At 36.7% G+C, this 18,088-nt stretch overlaps 1 protein-coding gene across 5 annotated transcripts in view; it reads right to left on the bottom strand.

The window, feature by feature from the left end:
* The window catches only part of LPAT3 (lysophosphatidyl acyltransferase 3), a 36,714-nt gene extending 35,518 nt beyond the window's left edge, over positions 1-1,196 (bottom strand). For 2 of the 5 annotated variants that reach the window (XM_086247585.1, XM_086247599.1), the window contains exon 1: positions 865-1,194. The gene's annotated coding sequence lies outside the window, so the exon portion shown is untranslated. Of the gene's footprint in view, positions 1-855 lie in introns of all 5 variants that reach the window. The other 3 variants (XM_086247616.1, XM_086247593.1, XM_086247607.1) reach the window with 3 other exon arrangements.
* Positions 1,197-18,088: the final 16,892 nt, after the last annotated feature.

The following is an 18,088-nucleotide window of genomic DNA, read 5'->3' as shown; positions in this document are numbered from 1 at the left end:
AATTTCGTCCATCAATTTATTGAGATATCAGTTAAATGTCAACTTGGTTTTTGCTAACGGGAATTAATTGGCGACGTGGCATCAACTCAGCATACATTTCTCGTCAAATGAGCAACACATGTCCACTTGACATGGGCCCACACACCCATCACATCTTTCCCGCTCGTCGAACGCTCTCCTGACCATTTAGTCTCCAAAAAATATCACGTTTCCCTCAAATTCGAATATAAATCTCTCACTTGTGTTCAACGAGCGAGAAAGAGATGATGACTTTGTGGACCCGTGTCAGGGTTAGGTGGACCTGTGTCGCCCATTTGGCGAGAAATGAGCGACACGGGTCCATTTAACCCTTGGCACGGGCCTACAAACTTTCACTCTCTCTATTATTATTAATTGTGGGCCCGTGTCGCTCATTTGGCGGGAAATGTTTGCTGAGATAGCGTCACGTCGTCAAGTAATCCTGGTCAGCAAAAGCCAAGTTGTCATTTAACTGATCTCTCAACGAATCAATGGACAGAAATTCATTTTTCAATTTAGATAATAGATCGGGTGTATATTTGAAATATTTTAAAGTTCATGGACCTCGTTGAAATAGCTTATATAGTTATGTGTCTAAATTGAATTTATGCCTTATTTTTAAAGTGGTTTGTTCCTATTTATTTTCGAGCCATAAATCGAAACCAAAAACATAGCAGAAACGTTTGAATTCCTTGTTTGGGTGTCGAACATCCTACATAAATCTTGTATAGTTATACTTTTTAACAAATTGTAATTTGAGAGTTCTAGTTTAGTAAATTCCATTTTACTACCAAAAACCACTAATATACTTGGTAAGAAGGATATTGAGATATTAACTTTTCTTACCTTAGACCTAACAGTTGCAGGTTCTACGTTCCACATATGTAGCTTTTACGTGCAGCTTGAATTTTGTTCTGAAACTCAAGTGATTGAGCTGCATGGCCAAGAAAAAAAAAAAAGAAGTGATTGAGCTTATTATCCTTCTCACCAACATTATTAGTAGTCCAACCTTAGAATCTAATGGACTCATTTTACTTTTACTTAAATTAATTTTTGGATTCTATGTAGACCTTATGACTTATGATTTAGAGTTTAACCAAGATTTTGGCCTGAAGCCACAAATACTAGATCTTAAGAGGATAACTTGCCAGGCAGACTTATGTAACGGTAGAGAGAGAAAGAGAGAAGTAGGAGAGGAGAGAGAAAAAAAGGGAAAGAGGAGATAGAGAGAAAGGGATACCACAGCTGGTATCCCTGAGGCAGGTGTAACGCCCCGATTCTCGGCCCCAAAAATACATTGAAACTTTGTCCTTTAAACTTTTTTCCAAAAAATGAGGCATGCACTTAATATAATAAATAAATACGTTAAATAAATCAAAGTGTGAGCCCAAAACATTTATGTAAAATTCACTGTATAAAATCAGTTAAATCAAATTAAAATAGGTCTCACTGCCTCGTCTTCTCCTCACTGCCTCCTCAGCCTGCTTAACCTGCAAAACACCAATAACCACACTACACCATATCCATGGTACACCGGATCATTCAAATAAACAACCCGGTAAGCTCACTAGAGCTCGTATGAGTGAAATAACAAAATAATTATCCTCAATAAAATCCTCAACTTCCATGCTTAATAATAATTCACAATAATATCCATAAATATTCAATCACACAATAATTTCATCACCAATCATCCAAGCATCAAAATAAACATAATTCCTCAAATTCACATCTTAAATCCCATCAATAAATAATAATCATCATTCTGGCAAATAAATTACCTAAACGTCAACTATTAACCTCAATCTCGAATCATTCACATCCTAACTCATAACCTCAATGCATAATCCATTCATCAATTCCATCCTCAAGATTCAAGCCTAGACTTATCCAGTCCTAGTCAAATCAAGTCCTAGCAAACAAATGCACACAAGAAATTCAGCAAACAGTTAAACAAATTAATTTCACTCACTGCTTAACCACGTAAAATGACAAAAATGCCCTTCTTGGTTCCTTTGCTCGGATCTTCAATCCGACAGCATAACGGCATCATAAATGAGGTTTTCCGAGCCCGTGTACCTGTTAAGACCAGACAATCAACAAATACAATTCAGAAACACAATTGGGCCACTGACGACCGAAACGGGCGGCCACCACCACACACGGTGGCTGGCCCGCCCCAAACAACACACAAAAATCACCGAATACTCACCACAAGCTTCGGGTGACCAGCCAGAGGCCAAAAATCAACAATTCCAGCCATCGGTGTGGCCAAATGCGGTGGGACCCGCGGTGGTCCGTGATGGTCAACCTGCGCGAATTTCAAAACTCAAAATCAACCAAAACGAATTATACAGGCACAAAGGAAACGTCGAGAGGAGCCAAAACGATACCTGAGTTGACGGCCAATTCTCGCCGGAAATGGCCGAAACTGGCCGGAGAAGACGATCAAACAACAAATCTTCGATCCGCCGCTGTTTGAGGTCATCGGAGCATGGGGTAACCACTGGGAGACTTGTCGTGGCCTGGGGAAGAGAACCTAGGTAGTCCGGCGCCGCAATTTGGCCGGAAAATGCAGATTGCCGGCGAGGAGAGGAGAGGCTCGGCTGTTCCGCGTCATTTCTTCGTCGTGGGTGATCGGCCAGAAAAACGAAGGCCACTGGGAGAGAGAGAGAGAGGAGGGAGGCGAGCAGCATGGGCCAAACACCTAGCCCAGTCGCCGCCGGACGTGCCACTACGCGCCGATGGCAGACGCGGCGAAGGTGAGAAGCGAGAGAGAGAGAGAGAGAGAGAGAGAGAGAGAGAGAGAGAGAGAGAGAGAGAGAGAGAGAGAGAGAAATGTCTGACTTTTGGGGTTTTAAAGATCACTTTTATAAAAATTACAAGTTTGCCACTCACTTCACATGTCCATATCTTTCAAACCGTAGCTCTGATTGACGCGTGCCGCATGTCTACGAACTCGTGGACTCGAGACCTTTCCAACGTGCCCAAAGTCAAAGACGAAAGTCTATTAGTTTTAAAAGTCAAATTTTGGGTCAAGCCCAATTTAAAACAAAAATTAAAAATTAACCCGAAATCTTTTTAAATTCCAAATAAATTCCAAAATTCTTAAAATAAATTCGTAAAATATTTAAAATAACTCCTTGAAAAATACGGGGTCTTACAGCAGATGAGCTCCTCTTATATCTTAAATACCTAAACTATACACCTTAAACTCTAAAGCAATAATAAATCCTATTACCAGTAAAATGTTATAGTTTTGTCAGTGAGTGGAAAAAAATAATAATAAGGGGCAGCGTTTGAGTACCATACGCTTTGAATGATGTCTAGAAAAAAAAATATTTTCTTTAGCCACCATGTATGGCTTAAAAATAAATAAATTTTATGTCTGATTTTTTAACTTAAACACATGAATTTTTGAGAGCTCTGACCAATTATCTGAAATGAAAGTACTTGATAGTTTTTGGGGTCATTGAGAAATAAATTAGGATGAGGAAGACCATGTCCCAAATAGTTCAACTTCCTCATTTTGTGTTTTTTAATTATGTCATTGTTCCCTTTTTGTTATGTAATTGTTGCTCGGCAATAATGTACAATTGTAACTGTAAGTTACAACCAATTAATTACATCCAAAAATCATCTATATAAAAGTCACTCATGAAAAAAATTTCAATCACATGAATTCTTGAAAAAGGAAAAACCAAAATTTTCAATTACATGAGAATTACTATCACTAAGAACAAAAACAGCCTCTTCAATGAGGGCTTTAAAAAATGAAAATGATGTTACTACTTATAATTTTTTTTTTTACTATTTAACATTTCCTATAATTTTTTTTCACTATTACCTTAAAAAAAGATGTCTACATGTCTCTTCCTCCTGGTTTCGGATGAAAGGGGGAGACACGAGTATGCAAACTTCATAAGTCCTTATATGGACTTAAGCAAGCTTCCTGGCAATGGTTTCTCAAGCTATCTAAAGCTCTTAAGCTCACTGGTTACACACAATCTAAAGCTGATTACTCATTGTTCGTCTGCTCCCGAGGTAATTGTTTTACTGCCATCTTTGTCTATGTGGACGATATTATCTTGGCAGGTAACAGTATGCAAGAAATTGAATATACTAAGCAATTCTTACATATGCGATTCAATTTAAAAGACCTTGGGCAATTAAAATATTTCTTAGGCATACGCTAGAGGAATTGTGTTGTCACAAAGAAAGTATGCACTTGAGATACTTGAGGATTATGGGTATCTAGGTGCTAAGCCGACCACCTTTCCAATGGAACAAAATTTTACTCTTTGTAGAACTAAGAGAGTTGAAATAAACAATCCTTCTTCATATAAAAGGCTTGTTGGGCGCTTGATATATTTGACCATCACCTGACCTGATTTAGTATATGCGCACAATACACATTCTAAGTCAATACATGGACAAACCCCAGCTACCACATTTGGAAGCTGCCCACATAGTATTATGATATATCAAGGAATACAACGGGTCTAGTGTTGAGTGTGCATTTCATGACATTTTATGTTACTAACACCCTAACTTAGAGTGAAAGATCTTGATATTTTGTGTCTTTTTAGTTGGTTTTAGTGTTTTGTAGTTTAAATGAAGTAAAGATGGAAAAGAAGCTAAAAGAGACGTTTTAGGACATTACCTAGTCAAACTCGGAAAAGAGGAAAATCATGGTCAAACCAGAAAAAGCTGAAATCCTAGTGAAATGAGAATTCCTAGTCTCACAAGGAAAGATGAAGTTTGAAGAAGAAGAAATCATGATTGTCCAAGGTCAGAAATGAGAAATCTTAGTTGGAGCATAAAATCTTGGTTGGACTAGGAAAACCTAACCCTAGTAGGAAAATGAGTCCTAACTTCATTGGGAGTCATGACGGGCGAAATGCTAAAAGTGAAATCCATGTTGGACTAGAAATCCTTCCTCTACAAGGAATCCTGGGTGGACTAGGAGAAGTGAAGTCAAAGTTAACAGACAAGTTAAAGGTTCTAGAAGTGTTTACAAGTAATTTGGTCTCCATACAAGCAAGCATTGACGATTGGGCCAAAAGGAGTATGCGCATGGACAAGAAGAAGCCTAAGGGCTAGCGCATGGGAGAGATGGGCTTAAGTGATGACGCAAGCCCAAAGGGAAACCCTAGATGGCCTTGACACAAATCTCATTGCTTAAGGGACAAGGAAATTCCTTTTCCTAGTTGGTTTTGAACTCTCCACCTCCTCATTCTATATAAGGAACCTTTCTCCATCATAATAAGGATCTAGGATCTTACAACTTTACATTTTCAAAATTTTAGAGAGAGACCGAGAGAGAGAGAGGATTTCGACATTGAGAGGAAGAAGAGAGACCTTGTCGCAAGCCCTAACTAACCCTAGCCGTGAGTCTATTTGCTTGTGGTCTATCTCTTGCTTCATTCTTTGTGCCGAAATTCCTTGTTTGTTTTTAATGTTTTCTTTTGTTTTTCTTATTTCAATTGTTTTGTTTTGTTTAGTTTGTTGACAATGGATTGAGATTTTGTTTATAATCTAGTAGTTTATTCTCTAAATTTGTTTATTATGATTAGTTAGTTGATCATTCTTGCACGTTGAGATGAACCGCGAGTCTATCAGACTTCTAGTTATTGGTTTGATGTTTGCATGCATGTAACAAAATTCTATTATCTATTAGAATTGCCATGCTAGGTTGTATGATTCCTTTGAGTGGTCACCTTAGGAAAATTGCATCTAATTTAAGTTATGAAATTAAATAAGCTCAAAATGATGATAATTTCAATTGGTAACAAGTGGGTAACCTAAGAATCTATCCATGATAATTAGAATTCATAGAAGTTCATATAGATCGATAATCAAGATACTCTATGCTCTATATGTTTGACGTTTCCCAAGAACAATAATGACTCTTGCATGGTTAACAGTCCTAAGTATAATTTAGCTCTAGGAAACATGTGTAGTTAACTAATTAGGGTAAGCCTAGGAAGCTCTTAGTTATGTCATAGAGGAACTATTGCTAAAAGATAATAATCAAAAATTTTAATAGTCAAACTTTGTTATATTGTGTTCAAATTGATTGCTAGTAAGGTTTGTGATAGGTGATTACATGATTGAAATGAATTTTAGATTCTCAATATTGCAAGATAATCGTGTGTGTGTGTGTTTGATGGTGTGCTTGAGCTTAATTCAAAACCTACAACCCCCATGTTGTGTGTGTGTTAGTGAGTTATAGTTGATAAGTAAAATTGGTTTGTTGTGTATTTAACCATTTCTCGTGGGATTGACCTCATACTTGCATCATTTTCTATTAATGTGATTCGTGCACTTGCGAGTATACTTAGAGCCGTAATATGTTTTAATTGATTGATTTAATTTTGCTCTAAGAAAACAACAACATTGTAACAACCTGACCCAAATTTCATTAGGAATTTAAAATTTTATTGGTTGTAGACCTAAGAAACAAGAAGGAAAGTTGAGTTATGGGACCCAAGAAATTTTTTGTAAATCAATTGGGAGACAATAATAAGTTTTGGAGTTTATAGAGATTTAATTGTGGTTAAAATGATTTTTCTTGATTAAATTGAAGTCATGAAGGATTTATTGGGAAATACTTGGAAGCATTTAAATTTAATTGAATAAGTTTCGGGGACTCAAAGTTTGAGGTTAAGGGTAGGAAAATAGTACAAGGCAAGACGAACCCATAGGAATTTACAGAACATTTTTCGGACCTCGGATCCATTACTGTTGAATTAATTAAGGTGTGAACGGTTATGCCTTTAATAAAAAAGTTTAGATTTCCAAATGGGTTTAATTGAAAAGTAAGTTTAAAAATTACAATCTTGGCATGATTGGAAAGTGCTTGTGCTCACGAATGTGTAGGCGAAAACGAATCGCAATTCGGAGTTACGTAGACAAAATTATGAGCGTTTGAAGTTAAAGAGCATTATGGTAATTTTGTGGATCAACCATTTTAAAAGAACCAACTCCTTCTCTCTCCCTGCAACTAGCAGCCTCTCCTCCCTTTAGAAATTTCTGTTTTGACTACCACCCTTCCAAACTTTGACCGGCCATAATTTCTTCGTCTAACGTCCGATCGACGCAATCTTGGTGGCTATGGCTTCATATCGACGTCATATTTCTTTTGATATATCACATGCACCCTGTCTCACACTGTACTGAGCGAATCGAAGCTCGAAAGGTGACACCCCTAATGATGGTTTTTCACCAATTTCCGACGACTTTGGTCACCATTCATGGAGTTCTTGGCATGAATCTTCTTCTTTCTTCATGAGCTTCCAATTCTAGGTCATCATTAATGTTTTAATTCAGTATTTTAAGAGTTGCCATTAAAGACACCATAGGTGCTGCGACTCCAAGGTGTGTTCCAGCCAGCTTTTGAGGTTGACTCAGGTATAAAAGTTGCTCATTTCGTCGTTATTTACATGTTCAAATATTTGTTTCGTGCATCTAAGAAGTTTGGGAAATAGCCACTATTCACCGCCGGTAGACACCGCGAGACCATTGCGCGTGGCGGCGACCTGAGTGGTTTCAAGCAGGTTTCGACCCTTTCCCATCTTGTTGATGTTTTCTTAGAACAAAATAAAACACATTTTATTCTAAGTATACTCGTAAGTGCATGAATCACATCAATAGCAAAGCGTATAAGCACGAGGTCGATCCCACAGGGAATAGTTAATAAAGAACAAATCAATTCAATCAATTAATTAGAATAACTAAATGGAGGGTTTGAGAGTTGGAAACACACGCACACACACACTACACTATCTTGCAATGCTAAACTTTCAGTTATCAATCCAAATAAACATACTCTAATCATCCAAGGCTAATAATAAATCAATTTAAACACAATATATCAAAGTTTGACTGCTAAAAAGGTTTGGCTAGTTACTTTTTTGCAATTGTTCCCCTAAGACATAATTAAGAGCTTCTTAGGCCTCCCCTAATCAGTTAACTTACATGTTCCCTAGTACTAAGCTAAGACAGCTGTTACCCATGCAAGAGTCATTAAGAATTATGAGAACGTCAAACATGCACAACATACAAGCTTTGACTATTTCGTTGTAAAGGTCCTACAAAACTATTATCAAGAACAATTTCTTATTCCCTTGTTACTTGTGATAGTGTGTTTGACTATTTCACATCTAAACCTAACAAATAAACTAGATACAATTACCCTTAGGTGACCAATCAAATGATGCAAACAGCTAGCAAACGGATTCAAATAGATAAATGGAATTAGATAAGTGCAAGCATTAAATCAATTCATCAAGAGACGGATAACGATTTGTTAAAGCATGGCAAATCTGAAAATCAACCTACGGCTTAACATGCAAGATAAAATAAACTAATGCATAATTAAAATAAAGAAACAAAACTGAAATAGATAAATAAATTTTCAATCCATAACAGCAACTAAACTAATTAAAAGCAAGAAGAATTCCAAAAGAAAAATAGAAAATTAAAGGAAATATCACTATGGTGGCTGCGGCAAGAAAGAGGAGAAGAGAGAAACCTAAGCAGCTAGGAGGCTCACGGCAAGGTGAGCTAGGGCTGCAGCAAGGGTCTCTCCTTCTCTCTTTCAAGTCACCCCTCTCTCTCTCTCGGCTGCTCTCTCTCTCTTTCTGAATTTTTGTGAACTGATGGGGACCTTGGGAACTCTAAATTATGAGATAATGAAATGTATTTATAGAGGTAGGGTGAGAATTCCTTGTGAGGCAAGGTAAAGGGGGTGTGTGGCATAGGCTAGGGTTTCTAAACACTTGGGCTGTTGCACGGCTTGGCACATTGGGCTTAAGTGACATGCGCATGGCCCTTTAGGGTTTCACTTAAACATCCGCATGGGCTGCATAATGGACTTGGCGCATTGGGCTTTAGGGTTTCAAGGAATGAGCTGCAAGCTTGCGCATGTATGCATGGGCTGCCACCTCACCATCTTATCCTTTTGACTTCTCCTAGCCTCATGGTCCATTTGACTTCATGACATGGCATAGTTGACCTTTGACCATTGAATTTGACTTCCAATTTCGCCCCTTTCTCCCTCTTGGATTCGAATTCATTTCTTCACCCCACTTGATTTCATGGATGTCCAATACTTTTTAGAAGTTTCTGGAACCTTGACTTGATTGAGTTGACTTTGACCAATCTTTTCTAGTCTCACTAGGATTTCTTGCCCATTTCAACTTCTCATAATGACCATATTGCCCATAGTGATTCATAGCATCATTAAGACTCATTTCCATAGTAGGGTTAGATTTCCTAGTTCAATCAGGAATTCCTGCTCCAATTAGGATTTCTCATTTCTGGCTTGACAATGATGGTTCTAGGCTTCATGTTTCCTCTTGTGACTAGGAATCCTCATTTAACTAGGATTTCTGTTTTTTTCCTAGTTTGACCAGGAAATGTCCCAAAATGGCTCCATTTGCTCATTTTTTCTATTTATGCTTCATTTGACCTAAAAACACAGAAACAAAACAACAGACACAAAAGTATCGAGTTCTAACACTCTAGGTTAGGGAATTAGTATTATAAAATGATGCAAAATGCACACTCATCACACCTCCTAGGACTATTTTTAGATTCCTAATGACCTATTGGTTGATTTTTAGGTAGATTGAAAGTTGATAGAGAACTCGAATTGAAAATCAGACCTTGAACAGACGTCTTAGCGATATGAAACCGACTCCCGAATAAGCACCGGCTAAGGTATAAACCGAAACTCTTTTTTACGTAATTGATTTGGTGATTTAGATTAAGAGTGAGAAGTGAGTTTGATGGTTAAGATTAATCGAAGATTGATTTACGGTTATTGTTTAGTTTTTGGATTAATTAGATAACCGAGTCGCAAAGGTTATGAAACGCAAGAAAGGTATAATTCGTATCCGTCTAATTAGGGATATTTCTGTTTTGTGAGTGGATCGACTGTAATTGAGTTAGCTGATAGTTGGTTATTATTTGTGAATTAGGGATGTTTGAAATGCTCGAATATGTGATCGGTCGGTTACCAAACGTGGAATCGAATTGAAAAAGTGGTTTAGATAAGTTCTCGATAAGGGTTTGATTCCTTTGGTTTAATTTATATCAGTTGCATTAATTCTAGAGTGGGATTGATGTTCGGCATATAAAGTGAGCGATACTTTTGTATTAGGTCGATGAATCTTCGTCTCTTGATTACCGTTAATGGCGAACAAGTGAGGGTTTATGATATGGAAACAAATCCCCAAAAAGGGGTTAAGCATAGCTCAACAAATACTATGAGTGGATTTTGTTCTATAAACGTTTTTATGAAGTTTCATGATTTAAATTCTTGTTTGTTGCCTTGAGCTTTACTTAGATTTATTGAATGGTGAGTTTGATTTTGATTTTGATATTAAAAGATTTATGGTTTCCGAATGATTATTTTCCCATTTAATCTATTAAGAATTGAATTTGAGATTTATTCTTACTTTAAAAAAGTTATTCTATATTGGGTTTTAAAGTACCTATTCGAGATTTATTTTTATGCGGAAGATAATATTTTAAATTTGGTTTTAGCATCAACTATTTGGAAATTTGAGATTTGAATTCATAGTTGCATGCATGATTTTGATATGAAGGTTGCATGAGTTTAATTTAAATAAAAAAATTGTTTTTTTGGGGAATCTTATTCGAGGATTGGGTTGAGATTTAAATTGGAAGTTTTATGTGAGAATTCATTTTATGGTTTTAAAAGCTATTTATGGGAAAATCATCTTGATAATATTTCTTGCTTGATTTACAAATTACTTTGGAGAGACGTATTATTTTGAGATGATTTATAAAATACATGATTTGAGAATTTGTGAAAAGCATAAGAAATTGTGATTTGCATACGTTATCTATTTATAAGAATGGTTTTAGAAAGTTGTAGAGCAGTTTTCAAACCGTCATATTAGTATCCATCCTCGAGTTCAAATTTAGTTAGGTCTTTGAAACCCATCACGACACACAGAGAGGCTTTAGTCCGTGTGTCAGGATGCCTCGCCATTTGGGACAGCTCTGCGTGCACGTATGACTAATTTTCCTTGCACGTTGCATGAGAATTACTCGGCACGTGTACATGGCCATAATATTCGCTTGCATGTGCAATGCAGGATTCTGCACAGGTGTATGGCCAAGTTTCCCGGGTACAAGTATGGTGTGAGATTTTCATCTTGTTGAGTATTTTAAGATACGATGTTTACATACAATTTTGACAGTACTCGATTTTAGCTTGGAGAACCTTGTTGTTTTCAGAGTTGATTTTCTGCATGGGAATTTTACAAAGATGGTCAGTTTTTTTAACTTGAGCATGACATATTTCAGAGTTTAAATTTTCAATTAACTAATTTACTTACAAAATGCATATGTTGATTTATTTATTAATAATGCATTGTATACTTACAAAATGCATATTACATATTTATGAGTTTAATATGTATTATAAAGATTCACGGATTTGAAATAATTTTTGAAAAGGGATTGCGAAAAGAGTTTGAAAATTGGGGGCTTTCAAAGAGAATGAGCAGATTTATAAAATGGTTTTCAAATGAAAGGTTTTGAAGTTTCTTTTGTCCATTCACTGAGAGTTTTCTCATGTTTTGTTTTTAACGTTCCCCCCAGGTATTAGCGATCGTCGAGGTAGAACCGTACCACGTCAAGGCATTCGAGTTTCTCATCCCCAACTTATTGGTATATTGAGATCAATGCTTCCCTTGAAATTATTATAAGATATGATTATAAAGTTTATTAGATATGCTCTGATTAGATTTACTATTACTTGTTGTGGGTCTGAGACCTTATTAGATTGTGGTTGGGGTGGCTGAAGTAATATAGAAGTGTATTTCATGTTTGATAGGTTCAGGATGGTCAAATTTATAGGGGAGGTGCTGTCAAATTTTTTGTAGAGTTTTTCATATTTTTGGCTAAGTCTAATTGAAAGAAAGATTGAACAGAAGGTTTTTGGTATTTCCATAAGATCACTCCGGGTTTCAGGGTGGAATCTAGAGACGATCCTGTTAAACATCTAGGCATATTTCTTTTAGTTACAAGCCAAATTCAATTGAGAGGTTTTGTGATGTAAATTAGGCTCATTGTAAAGATTCTAGAATATCTGTAATGGGGTATTGTATTTACTTGGCCAATCACCGACCTCTTGGAAGACTAAGAAACAAACTATAATAGCTTGATCATGTACATAAGTAATATATCGTTGCATGGCTACAACATGATTTGAAATCGCTTGGTTAAATTATAATTTAAGTGACTTACGTATCAAACATTCATATCTTGTTCGGTTATGTTATGACAACCAAGCATCACTTCATATCGCTTCAAATCTTGTATGTCATGAACGAACAGAGCATATGTTGGCGTGAGTCAACCATTTAGTTAATGTAATTAATTAATAGGAACATCACTTGTAATTAGGAGAGATATTTATGGGTAGTGTTTGTAGTAATTGTGTAGTAATTCGTTCCTATGATCTTGGATCTTCTGTAATTTTGACATAGCCCTTTGTACATATACCACTGTGTGGTTTCAATGAGAATTATCAAAAATGTTTCATCAAACACTTTGGCATGGTCTCAGAGCCAACTTCGATCTTCCTTTCATATCTATAAGAATTGGAACTTGGTTTTGTGTTTGAGTTGTTTTTTATCATATTACACAGTTTGGTTTAACGATTTTTTTTTTTTGTCCATAAAAATCGTGGGTTCTTGGGATATTATTGGTTTGTGTAAAGTTTCTGCTGCATCAGATCGTATTACTTATACTGCTTGATCATTCTTCTATAGGTTATACTATATGCTACCTCCATTAATACTTGATCGTATTTTCTTGCTTGATCATATTTTTTGGTTTAATTCTCAGATTGTGAAAAGAACACAGCACTTGTTCTTGAACATTCACTGAGTTAGTTCATGAAAACAACCCTTCAACCACACCGATTCACTCGGTGAAACTTAGCCACGGCACGAGCCCAGCCACCATCACTGCTCCACCGCACTCAGGTCACTTTTCCTTCACTTGTCTACTACCAAGGAGATTTGGGATGCAATCAAACAAACTTATTATGTCAGTCAAGATGCATCAAAGGCATATCAGTTACATTGTGAGGTAATTTTCATTCGCCAAAATGGAGGTTCAGTTATTTCTTATTTTGGAAAACTACAAAAATTGTGGCAGGAATTTTACGCCATTGAGCCTTGTACTATGGAGTGTACCTGGGATATTGAGAGATATACCACAATGGTTAATTCTCAACATCTGTATGTTTTCTTGACTGGTCTCGATTCTCAGTTGGATGGGGTTCGTGGTCGGATTCTTGCTATTACATCTCTTTCTAATCTGCAAGCTGCGTATGCTATTGTTTGTGCCGAGGCAAATGGTCATGATGTCATGCTTGGTGCAGCATCTGGTGAAGGGACTGGTATACCTGTTCAAAAATATTTTGCTTGTCATGACTCAAAAAAAAGTGTTTGTAAGTGTACTTACTGTAATGGTGACACTCATGTTATAGACAAATGCTTCAAGCTTCATGGTTACCCTGAATGGCACCCAAAGGGTAAGAAGGCATCTCCAATGTCTTCTACACCTAAGGCTGAGGGTTCAGTTTCCAAGAGCAACTTAGTCACTGCTTCCGAATTCGTTGCTAAGTCAGGTATATCTAACTCAGCTCTTAGTCTTCCCTCTTTTACTGGAAATAGTGCTTGGATAATTGACACAGATGCTACTGATCATATGACTTGTGATCACTATGTGTTTAGCAATTTTTCCTCTAGTTGTTCTAAATCAGTCATCACTAATGTCAATGGTGTATCTTCTCTAGTTGTTGGTATTGGCATTGTGTATGTATCACCTTCTTTATCTAATGCTGATGTCTTATTTGTTCCATCACTAAACTGTAATCTTATTTTTGTTAGCCAGTTAACCAAGTCTCATAATTATGTTGCCACATTTTTTCCCACTCACTGTATTTTTCAGAACATCCACACCAAGAAGAGGATTGACAGTGATAAGCGAAGTGGAGGCTTGTACTATCGAGATGGTGAGTTACAAAGGTCTGATGGTGGAGCACTAGTTCATGTTATAGGTGACAACATGTTGAAAAATAAGAGAGAGATTTGGTTGTGGCATCAGCGACTAGGTCATCCCTCGTTTGGTTATTTGAGATGATTATTTCCATCTTTGTTTAGTGGTTGTAGTCTTTCAGATTTTGTTTGCGACACTTGTATGATGGCAAAAAGTCATCGTACTGTTTTTTATAGACATGATAATAAAACTGAAGCCCTTTTTGTCTTAGTTCATTCGGATGTTTGGGGTCATGTGCCCCACTTTCTACACATAATGGGATGAAGTGGTTCATTACATTTATATATTGATGATTGTATCAGGATCACCTGGGTTTATTTTCTGAAACATAAGAGTGATGTTTGTGCTGTGTTTCGCCTCTTCCATCAGATGGGGGTGAGTATGTCAATCGGGAATTAACTGAATTTATATATTCGGTTGGTGCAATCCATCAGACATCCTGCCCTCATTCTCCTCAACAGAATGGGGTTGCTGAGCGAAAAAACCAACATCTTTTGGAGGTCACTCGATCTTTGTTACTTGGTGGTCATGTTTCATCTCACTTATAGGTTGATGCCTTGATATATGTGGTCTACTTCATTAATAGAATGTCTTCTAGTGTTCTACACTTCAGGAGGCCTTTGGATGTATTCTCTGACCACTGCACGCTCCCTTCAGTTGTTTATTTGGCGCCTCGTGTCTTCGAATGTGTGTTGTATATCCATTTACATACCCTCAAACGTACCAATCTTGAACCACGGGTGTTGGAATGTGTCTTTGTTGGGTATGGCTCATCTCATAAGGGTTATCAGTGTTACCATCCCTCTTCCAAAAAGTTTTATGTTTCTATGGATGTCCTATTCCATGAACACGTGCTTTTCTACTCAAAATGGATCACTGATTCTTCACTTCAGGGGAAGACTAAGGAAGAAGTGCAGAATCGTGACGATATGGAGTTCTTTGAGACATTTAGGTCATCTAGTGTTGAGAACTCAAAAAAAGAAGTCAATACATCCTCCACCGAATGCCCAGTTGAAGATTGTGAAGATCAAGTCCATGATAGTACATTATCTTCTACTTCTACAATGGACCCACTGATCTAATCTTCTCCAGATGACTCCTTAAAGGTATCACTTAATCCTATTCTTGTTGATTCTAATATTTCTGATGTAGTTAATGATCTTGAGTCTGAACCATCCCAATATCATCTTTCACCCCGATCTAATTGTGGTCAACCACCAACTATTTATGAGCCTGACCCTAAAGCTAAAGTTAAGTATTCCATAAACAGTCATGTGTTCTCTTACAGGTTGTCCAAGTCATATGCATCTTATGTACTCCAATTATTCTTTGTCTCTATTCCTAGTAAATTGCAGGAAGTTTTGGCAGAGTTTAGATACACCAAAGCTATGGCAGAGGAAATGACAGCATTGAAAAAGAATGCGACTTGGGAACTCGTGTCCTTACCAAAGGAAAAGAAGACTGTCGGATGCAGATGTGTGTTTGCGGTCAAACACAAAGCAGATGAGACTATTGAGATATACAAAGCTCGGTTGGTTGCAAAAGGGTATACACAGTCTTATGGTGTAGATTATCAAGAAACATTTGCACCAGTTGCCGAGCTTAATACTATAAGAGTACTTTTATTATTAGCAGTTAATCAAGATTGGTCACTTCTTCAGTTTGATGTCAAAAATGTTTTCTTGCATGAAGACCTTACTAAATAAGTATACATGGACCTTCCTCCAGGTATGCCTGAGTACTCAAATACATAAATGGTGTGTAAATTGAAAAAGGCCTTGTATGGGTTAAAGCAATCTTCAAAGGCTTGGTTTGGTAGATTCACCAAGTCTATGAGGAATTTTGGCTACAAATAGAGTAACTTAGATCATATTTTGTTTTTGAAGCCCATAAGAGGTAAAATCACTGCTTTGATTATCTATGTTGATGATATGGTGGTGACAGGTGATGATTATGAAGAGATTTCTAGTTTACAGCAGTATCTAGTTTCTGAGTTTGAAATGAAGCAGCTCAAAGACCTTAAATATTTCCTTGGGATTGAGGTAGCCCGATCAAAACATGGTATTTTCTTATCCTAACGGAAATATATATGTCCTTGATTTATTATCTGAGACAGGGATGCTTGGATGCAAGCTAGTTGACAGTCCTATTGAGCATAACCACAAGCTATTTGAGTGTTTGAGTGCATCTCCTACTAATAGAGGAAGAAATCAAAGGTCTGTGGGAAAACTTATTTATTTATCACATACCAGATCAGATATTACGTATGCAGTAAGTGTGGTGAGTTAGTTCATGAATGATTCGCGTAAACCTCACATGGATGTAGAGCGCACATTGATATATTTGAAGTCTGCTCCAAGTAAAGGTCTATTGTTCTACCAACTAAGTTAACCAAGTACACGTAGTTAGTTACAATCGAAGGTGCTGAGTTTGGGGTCTCTAGAACAAGTATGTCTGAATTTGAGTCTGATGTCATCTTCTACGTTTCGAGTTAGTGTTAGGGTACTTGCAAAAGAGTCTATGTCGGGTTGAGCATCACCAAAACACCTGATCCTTTACTCACCAACCCAAAACCCTTTACAAGTAGTCAAAATACTTTTGTAACAAAGTAAGGTTTTGAGTAAAACTATTGTTTTGCTAAAACACTCGTATCGAACACAAACATCTCTTCAGTCTCTATCCTAGAGGTTCCTTTTATTACTTAAGTAACTATAAGCATGCCAATTAAACTTAACATGCCAAACGCTCTTCAAGTGACATTTTCGAAAAGGCATCTTTCATTCCCAACTTATGAATAAATGCAGCCACTTTGTACCGACTGTGACTATTCGAGTTTGGAGTCTCCTTGATCGCATTCCATATATTGGTCTTGTTCTCTATTTCCTTTTTCTCTATTTCACTTTTCTCTCCATCTCTTTATCTTTTCTTCATCAAATTATGCATTCTTCAAATGTCAATTGCAATTGCAGTAATTGAATCCATGCCAAGAGAAATCTTTTCTAGAACATCGGCTCGAGTCATGGTATCAAATGAGCTAGAGCTCCCTTCATACTCATTTCTAGTTTATTTTTTTGGACCACTGTTTTCTAAGGGAACCTTCATATTAGTTTCCATGATAGGTGAGGATGAAGTATAATGTTCATGTGATGGAGCTTCATATGACTGTTTATGTTGACTTAGGACATATCCCCCATGACACTCATCAAATACATAGTATTGTATCCTAACACGTCTATTCTCTTCAACCCCATATATCTTTGCATCTGTATCATCGCCCAATCCAATTGAGTTTCTCCCAGTAGTAGTTCCATTCTCAATTGTTATTCTCAAATCTTCATAGTCAGCAATCGTATCAGTACAAAGGTGCTTTTGATTTGGGTGGGACTAGAAAAGAACAAACATATAATAATTAATAAGTTATCATTAGTGCATAAACACACCATAAATTATCATATAAATAAATCAAAATCTCACCTTAAAGTAATTTTCTCATACTTCATCACTAGCAATGAATTTCTTCGTGCTTGAGTCTCACCCAAAACTAGAGCTATACCGCATAAGATCAGAATAATTGTGATACCGTTGCTTAAATCATTTCAATCGGCTCTAGTACTGAGCATAATTCTTTCCACATTCAAGCTTTTCATTCAGAATAGGAAGTATCTTCTTTTTTCTACTGTTTGTCTACTTAGCAAACCATTGCTGTCACACCATCCACGATTGGTGGCATCAACCATAAGCTCTAACAACAAAGAGCTCTCTTCTGCGCTCCACGAGTTATACCAAATTCTACCATTTCCTTGTGAATCTCTCATTTATAATTTCATTATATTGTCCATTAAATATTTAATAAGTTATATACTTTTTTATGTCATTAATGCATGGACATGAATATGGCAAGTATTTATAAAGTAATAGAAAATATTCAATCCATTCAAAAACATCCATTAGAAGACAC

This window comes from Dryas octopetala, chromosome 1 (assembly GCF_963921425.1).
Source record: "Dryas octopetala chromosome 1, drDryOcto1.1, whole genome shotgun sequence".
Classification (NCBI taxonomy): Eukaryota; Viridiplantae; Streptophyta; class Magnoliopsida; order Rosales; family Rosaceae; genus Dryas; species Dryas octopetala.
The sequence above is the reverse complement of the archived record's forward strand: the minus strand, read 5'-3'. Positions and strand labels throughout refer to the sequence as shown.